Genomic DNA, 8,306 nt, shown 5'->3' with positions numbered 1-8,306 from the left:
AAACATAACAAATACCACTTCTTGCAGCATTTCTTTGATGCATCAAAAGCAAAACATCTGCCCTCCAACGTAAAAATGTTGTGGTCAAAGGATCGTTGTTCCAGTAAGGATTTTCTCCCGATGCATTCATGGGCTTTTCTCAAGGTGCTCCAGTTTTTAATCGACATTTCAAAAACATGCAAGTTAGAGTAGATGCCAACTCTAACCGCCTTTTGGTAATAGTGTGTGCATGCATGTGTTTTTGTTTTTTCCTTGGATGTCAAAAATATATATTTTTTGTATACTAATATGAAAAAAAAATGCATTTAATTGATATTTCAAGTTACAAACTATCCACACAGGAAAAAAACAACAGCAAGAAAAAACAACAGCTGAAGTGAACAATTGTCCTCACGAGTTTACACACCCTGTTGTAATTTGTTTGATATTTTGGCCATTTTTCAGAAAATATGATGATGCGAAAATGTTTTCACTCATGGTTAGAAGGTGGGTGAAGCCATTTTCTGTCTTTTTAAATCGTGATGACAACAGAAACTGCCCAAATGACTCTGATCAGCAGTTTACATACCCCAGCTTGTAATACCAAGTGTTGCCTCCTTTGCCATCGGTGACAGCTTGGAGTCGTTTACGGTCATTACGGATGAGGTTCCTTATTTTCTCTGATGCTGATTCTTCTCAGCAGAAAGCCTCCAGTTCCTGTAATCTACTGGGCTGTCGTCTTGCATGAAGTGTGCGTTTGAGTTCTCCTCAGACTGGCTGAATGGTCTGGAGACTAAGAAACATCAGAAACATCACTGTATCCTGCTGCAACCAATGACTGATTGACTTGGCCTTGTGTTTCCTGTTCGCAGCTTTCGGGCAGATGAGTAACTCTCATCAGTAACTCTGTCCAGCCTTCATGCGCCTTTGCAGGCCCCCAAAAACATAAGCAATCCACCTCTGTGTTTCACAGCAGGAATGCTACACCTTTCATCGTAGGCCCCTGTTGATTTGTCTCCAAATGTAAAGTTTGTGGTTGTGGTCTTTGCGCTGCTTGGTGTATCGTAAGTGGGAAACTTTGCGGCATTTGCGTAGTGATGGCTTTCTTCTGCTAGGTCGAGCACACAGTCCATTTTTCTTCAGGTGCATCTGGAAACGGCCACGGCCATTTTTTTATTATTATTTCAGGAAGGTTTGCATTTCAGCTGAAGTTATTTGTGGGTTTTCGAACCGTTTTCCCAGCAGTTGTGGCTGTACTTTTGCTGGTCTACCTGCTGGTTTGTGGTTTGGTTTCAACAGAAATTTTGCATTTTTACAGTTTGTTGGCTGCTGACTGGGATTCTCAGTTCCTTGGACATTGTTGTGTATCTGTTTATTGCATTATACTGTTCAATTGACTTTCCCAGCAGATCATTTCACATTTCTTTCACTTTCCATGAGTCAGAAACATCCATGCTGCACTGGGGAGAAAGATGCAAGGGTCTGTCTGGAACCCAAAAACTCACACACACACACACACACACACACACACACACACACACACACACACACACACACACACACACACACACACACACGCACACATGCACGCACACATGCACGCACACATGCACGCACACTGATTACAAGCAAACAGATCACAGATGAAGGTGGTTTCCTTTAGTAGCCATTCAGACCCATTTATGCCAGCTTGTGTGCATGTTGTGAAGTCAAAATCACAGGGTATGTAAACTTTTAATGAGGGTAATTGGGGTAGTTTCTGTAGTCATAATGATAAAAAGTAAACTCAGTGGTACAGTTGTCTGACAATAAATAGCTTCACCCAACCACTAGCCACAAGTGAAAAACACCTTGTTAGTCATGTTCTCTGAAAAAAATGGTGAAAAAAATCTAAAATTCTGCTAGAAAATGTCAACATGTGAGCACAGCCATAAAAAAGCACAACTTGACCCCGTTCTGGATAAATGTTTCTTAAACTACAGTTAAAGTAAACAACAGCCAGGTGCCAACTGGAAATAAATGCTATTTTAATCTTTTTTTAATTGCCTTTTTATGGATCCTTTTCCCAACTATGGAAAGTCCCATTCAAGATATGAAATCTATGTTTATGGATTTCACACAGCGGCCAAAGCATAAGAAGTTTCGGATAAAAAGAAAAAAAAGAAAGAAAAAAGAAGCGTCTGCGTGTTACAACATGCATGTTACATCAGCAAAAGACTGGTAGAACAATAAATATGACGACAAGCGTATGTTCACGGGCCAGGTTTCCTCAGGGCAGTTTCCTAGTGGTAAAGTCTTGGCCATTTGACATTTATGTGACTTGCAACATTAACAAGTTTCTCTTTCCGATCAAACCAGTCGAATTTTCCTACGTCTTGCTGCAATATCTCACTCAACGGATAATGTCCTAAAATTGGCAACGGTTGTTATATAAAAGAAAGAAAAAGATATAAAAAAAAAAAAGACGTTGAACTCTGACATTTTACGGTGCTCTGTTTTGCTCTTGCCTTGTGCAACCACAGGAAGAACAAAACCTGAGAGGTAAAAACATGCCTTTCCTTACAAACAAAGAGCGTTTTTATTCATCTTTCACTTGATATGTTTTTCACAGATGGTGTTTCTGATTTTGCACACTGCTGCAGTATCAGAACCCTTTGTAACCCCCTATATGGATCAGATAATATAGGTGCCACTATGAAACATGCTAATAAGATGGTAGCTTTTAATGAAAATGTGACTAAATTCACATCTACCAAAGACTTTAGCTTAATCCAGAAATAACCCTAGAAACAAGGAGATGTGTTTCTTTCTTTATAAAAAAAGTTTCTGAACTCCACTCCCCCAGCTTTGCTTTTTGTCAGAAAAAATATAAACTAGAATATGCTCTAATTGGAAAAATCAGGGGTGAAAAAAACTTTTTGTGTTAAAAAATAAATATAGAGTTCACCATTTTGTCCTTCAAATTTAATTCAAACACATTACTGGTTTGAGTCTTTCTTAAACCAAAATTCAACTCTTAACCAAAACGTAGCGATCAACATGTACGTGCCGCATTCCTTTGTTCCAACCAAGTTTTTTTTTTTTTGTATTTTTTTTGTATAACAGACAACCTTTATATACAAAGGTTGTCTGTTATGTGCAAAGGTGTCAGACAGTGTGCTGCACAGACAGACAGAATTAAAACCACATGTGAAGCATCAAGGGACCCTATCTGAAGGTGTGCATGCCTGTACATCCTCAGCAGGCAGAGATGCAGCGACATTAATCACAATTTTTCACCGCATGACACAATGCTATGCAGATCTTTTTTTTTTTTCTGTAAAGTGTTTCAACCAAAGATCAACCATCTGTATGGTTGGACTAATTTGATTACTAGTGTTGGTCCTCTCCTTTTTTGCAAAACAGACATTCCTGCTGAGAAAGTAGAGATTTTTACAAACCAATCCAGTTTGTTCACAATTTCACTTTAAGTAAATGACAAAACATTGTGATTTATTTATTTTTATTTTTTTTTACCACATCTTGTCTCGTCCCTTCACTCTGCTTTTACACTTGAATAATGCACATTGCACACCCCGGACATAGCATACCAGGACACGCAATGTGCTAGTAGGCAATGTACTATTGCATTAAATGTTATTCTTTTGTGTTTTCAAGAATATTTAGTAATTCTGCATGTAAAATATTGTGAAAAAGGTAAGACATTTTAAGCATAGTTTAATTTAGTTGCAGGTTAGTTCCTGAAATGCAGCCTATTTTTACTAACTGCACTTTATTTATGGGTATCAGAGTAAAGGGGTCAGAGTGTGAAAGCACACCACCATTTTTTACACTTTTGTTTGTAGAACAAACACCGTATTTACTTTTGCTTCTACTTCACATTTAGGCTCCGCTCGGCGTTGGTCCATCACTCAAAAAAAAAAAAAAAAAATATATTAAAGTTTGTGGTTGAAATGTGATAAAATGGTTGAAAACACATAGAAACATTTGTCAAGTGGAAACCTTTAGAATATATGTAGCTAACCACCACTTGTTAAATTTAACAGAGTTAAAACAAAAAAAAATACTGACAGCTGGAAAAACCTAAATTAGATTTTTAAGTGAAACGGTTTCCTCATTGTATTATTTCATGGCTGCCAAAACGGCCAAAAACAAACAAAAAAAAGGCTGCAATCAATAATAGTAACCAGTAGCTTCCTATAAAATATGTGATGTTTTTTTTTTTCTGAAACCAACTCCAAGTGTAACTGCACTCAAACCACAAAACCTGAAACTCAGGACAATCACAAACAAGATAAGGAAGTGCTTCAGGTAATGTAAAAACAACAACAACAAAAGCAGAAAGATGTGCAGTTTTTGTCGGAAATGTGCGCTACAAGCATGACTGGCAGCGAGACTGGAAGTCAAGACTGATAAATGACGTAGCTGGGGGAGTCAGTGGTAGGTTTATCTCTGTGAGTGGGCGGGACGACGACTGTGATGCAACACTCCAGTTTCCCTCGTGGAGGACGCAGCCACATAGTTCAAGGCCACGGCACAGAGAACAGAACATAGATGGGGGTTCCACCTTCATGTTTCACTGTACCTTTGTGTTTCAGTCAGGGTTTCGGTTTTCTCACCATTATATTTGGGCTGAAGCATCTTGCAGAAATCGAAAGGGAGTAATAATATCCTGGGTGCAGCAGAATGGGAGGTTGTGCAGACTCACTGGTGATGTGGAAGGCTTTCAATAACTCACTTTCAGCCCGCTTGGTTTCTATGCAAGGGGATTATGAAAAGGTTACAAATCATAACAGAAGCCAGAGCTGACACAGGAGAGTCTTCAGGTGTCAGAATTATTGTGATGGGGTCCAAATTGCAGCTCGAATCAACAGTTTTCTATGCAGCATAGCTGCCTGATCTGCAAGACATAAAAAGTCCCACTGTGCATGTAAACATCACAAAACTGTAATGATTTGTATCATTAAACACTAATTTATCTATATCTATATCTATATATATATCTATCTATATATATATATATATATATATATATATATATATATATATATATATATATATATATATATATATATATATATATATATATATATATATATATATATATATATATATATATATATATATATAAAATGTTTAGAAGCTTATTATTAAAAAGAAAAATAAAAGAAAAAAAAAAATAAAAAGAAAAATCAAAAGTAATCAAGGAGCAGGAAGAAGCACAAGTTCAAGCTAGCAAAATCTGCATGGACAGTGGCGATTTCTTTTCTGATATGGGTGACACGGGCAACCGCCCAGGGTGGCATCTTGTGGGGCACAAGAGTAGTTCCCCCCTCGCTCCTCCACCCGCTGGAATGGTGGTTCGCCCAGGGCCCCAAAGAGGCTGGGACTATATTCTATGTACATTTTGCATAGAATATGCATTAATCTATGCATAGAAGAGTCTGAATGGAAACAGCGTCCATAATATCTGGCTGTCATTGGTGGTCATTGGGCGAGAGGCAGCCCATAACCTCCAGTCTGTTACTGGGTCATCACAGCAGGTATTGGTGCTTCAGGCAGTGTGGGCAGCTGGGAAATGAAATCAGTGTCCCTATGAAACTTGTCAAAAGCGGGAAGGCCCCTAAAATGACTTTGGCCTTGATGAAACCCAGTGGACCAACATGACCTCTGAAACGGCCAGGCTCTGGAAATGCTACACTGAACCTTAAGCACCTTGGATTCTGTGTCTTCCTCTGCACTCTGAAATCTTGATTACCCAGTGAAATTACAGCGTGTTCTTTCATCTGAAAAGAGGACTTTGGACTGAGTAGTAGTCCGGTCCTTTGTCTCCTCAGCCCAGGTAAGACATTAACTAAGACAATCCCTGGATCAAAAGTGGCTAAACAAAAGGAGTGTGAAAGTTGTGGTCCATGTTGTGGAAGTGGCTTGCTCTTCCGAATCTCTTGAATGGACTTTGCTTCAAAGTCCTTTCAGACTTTTTTTTTTTAAATAAGACTCAACTTTCCATTATCGTACTTGCTAGGCTCTCTGAGCAGACAGCACCTTTAACAACAAGCTTCTGTGACTTAATCTCTTTGTGGAGGGCCTCAGTGACACCTGTCTTCCCCATGATTGTGTAGAAAAATAAAAATATCTAACACATATATATCACTGTGCACAATGACTCTGTAAAACACTTGTATTTCACTTTCTGCATTGAACTAGTGAAGCAAATTCCCTTTCTGATCGTATTGTCACTTAATATGCTGTTACCGTATAGGAATCTGTTTCAGAATTAGATTTGGAAAGAGGAGTCACGGCACTGAGACTTGTTTTCAATTTCCACAAGGCAGGCAGTGCCTCCCTCACCTTCTCTCTGCCTGAGGAAAAACTTCCTGATAAGTAGGGACTGTTCCTTGTGGTCATGTTTAATTATTAAACGACTTTTGGCAAGTAGCTGCAGAGGGATTCCCTCGTTCATTTCTGTTTTCTTTCCTCATTGCTCAAGGGCGGAGCCTGAGTGTGGGATTCCCACTGTCTCTCTGTGTGTGGGAAGACACCTATATTAAGGCATCCTCACCTGTACCTTTCACAGTTTGCATCATGGAAAAGCAGCAAGTGGCACTGAGAGAGACACTGATGGGCAACAGGATGACACCGGGGGCTTTGGAAGCCGCCGGTGGACCAAGTAGCTCAAAGCAAAGTTTTAAGCTGGTGCTTGGTTTGGTTGCTGTGATGGGACTGCTCATTGTGGTTTTGGTGACTGCCTTCATCTACTGTTTCCCTCAGGTAGGAAAAAAATAAGAATTTGCAATGCTAAAAATACTGTTGGTGCTTTCCCCTCTATTTGTTCATGTATTAATACTGGTTCTGCCTCCTTACAGAGTGGACTGATCGCTTCCTGCAATCAGTCACCAGTGACGGATCCTGGAACATTCATGAAAAATTGCACATGGGAAGGTGAGTGCAGTTTGTCGTTTCTCTCCTACTAATGATGAAACGTTGTGTTTTCTGAGAGAACTCACTGGGAATTATTTTCACTTCTTCTTTAGAGAGTGACGGCGAGAAAACGTGTGATATATTTACAGCAGACGGCTCTGCAAAGTATGTAGTCTACGGTTGGGTGAAGTTTCCTGGAAAAACCTACCAGCAGCTCACTCTCATCCTCTCTGATGAGAGTGAGAGGAACGATAGCAGAAAAGTGGAAATGACAGCGGACCAAACACAGGAAAATTTCTTTGTCTTCAAAGAGATGCTAATGACCAAAAACATGAAATTAAGTCTCTCCATTCCTGCCAAACTCAAATCTTGCAAGGCCAGCCGTTTTTATGTTTATAAAGTGTGATCAGGATGGCTTTGAAAGGTTTCTAAATGGCTTGTGAAACTATGCCGTTGCAGAGATTAATCAAGTTTGACATGTGCATACCTGCTTTTGCTTGACATGAGGCTGTTTTTAAAGTTGCCTACAAGCAGAGGTAGGTGTGAAAGCTCGCACTAAGGGAGCAGGCTCACCTCCTGTCATGAGCCCACATCAACACAAAGCTCCCGTTTGGGGAGATTCGCCTCAAAAAACGAGCTGCAGCTTGTCAAAGTATTTCAATAGGAGGTAAATACAGAAGGTAATTCATAATGCGCTCTGCTTTCTTGTCAGCCACCGCTGGAATAGCAAAGTGTAGGCCACTAACGGCGATAATCTCACTTTCGCACAAACAGAAAAAACAAAGAAAGAATCCCTGACAGTCATCTTCATCTCTCAAGATGAATACCTGTAACCTGTGAATTGACTTGAACAGCACGGTTCATTAAAAGGTTGTAAAAATCCACCAAAACAGACATAATGCTGTAAAAACGTTGCCTAAAATAACGTGTAAATTTTTAATGTGTTTATGTTTTTTCCCTCTCTGTACATTCTTCTTTCAATTCTGACAATGTTTTGTTTTTTATTCAATTTTGAGTTTTCAAAAATTGGGGAATTAATTTGATGTACTGCTGTAAATACTCTGTATAATACTGTGCAATGTACCTTGATTTTTTATGTATAATAAATTATATAAAAAATAGTTGTGCTTCTCTGCACTATGTTTATATGTGTGTCTCATTTTCAGTTTTACTGGGTTTCAGTCCAGTAAAATTTGTGTGAAATTCCTAATAAGTAGCAGTCCCACTCACAAGCAAGATAAGTCACTGTTTTGGCTGAAATTTCTAGAAGGTTTAGTAAAAGTGTAGAAAACCAACAGACCCAACAGACATGATGTGCATGCTGCTGAAACTAAATCATTTACTGAACGGGGCACGTTAAAAAAACAAAAAACACAGCGCCGAGTTGCATGATGCCGCATGTGAGT

General features: G+C 39.2%; 1 long non-coding RNA gene across 1 annotated transcript; it reads left to right on the top strand.

The window, feature by feature from the left end:
* The first annotated feature begins 5,089 nt into the window (after window positions 1–5,089).
* LOC148159913 (uncharacterized) lies at window positions 5,090–8,021 on the top strand. The gene is made up of 3 exons (XR_015762753.1): window positions 5,090–6,750; window positions 6,846–6,921; window positions 7,014–8,021. It is a non-coding gene; the product is annotated as an uncharacterized LOC148159913 (long non-coding RNA).
* The last annotated feature ends 285 nt before the right edge of the window (window positions 8,022–8,306 follow it).

This window comes from Poecilia mexicana, unplaced genomic scaffold (genome assembly GCF_051168715.1).
Source record: "Poecilia mexicana isolate PSO_F unplaced genomic scaffold, ASM5116871v1 scaffold_4, whole genome shotgun sequence".
In the NCBI taxonomy this organism is placed as follows: Eukaryota; Metazoa; Chordata; class Actinopteri; order Cyprinodontiformes; family Poeciliidae; genus Poecilia; species Poecilia mexicana.
Note: the sequence above shows the minus strand (reverse complement) of the source record. Positions and strands in the feature narration are given on the sequence as shown.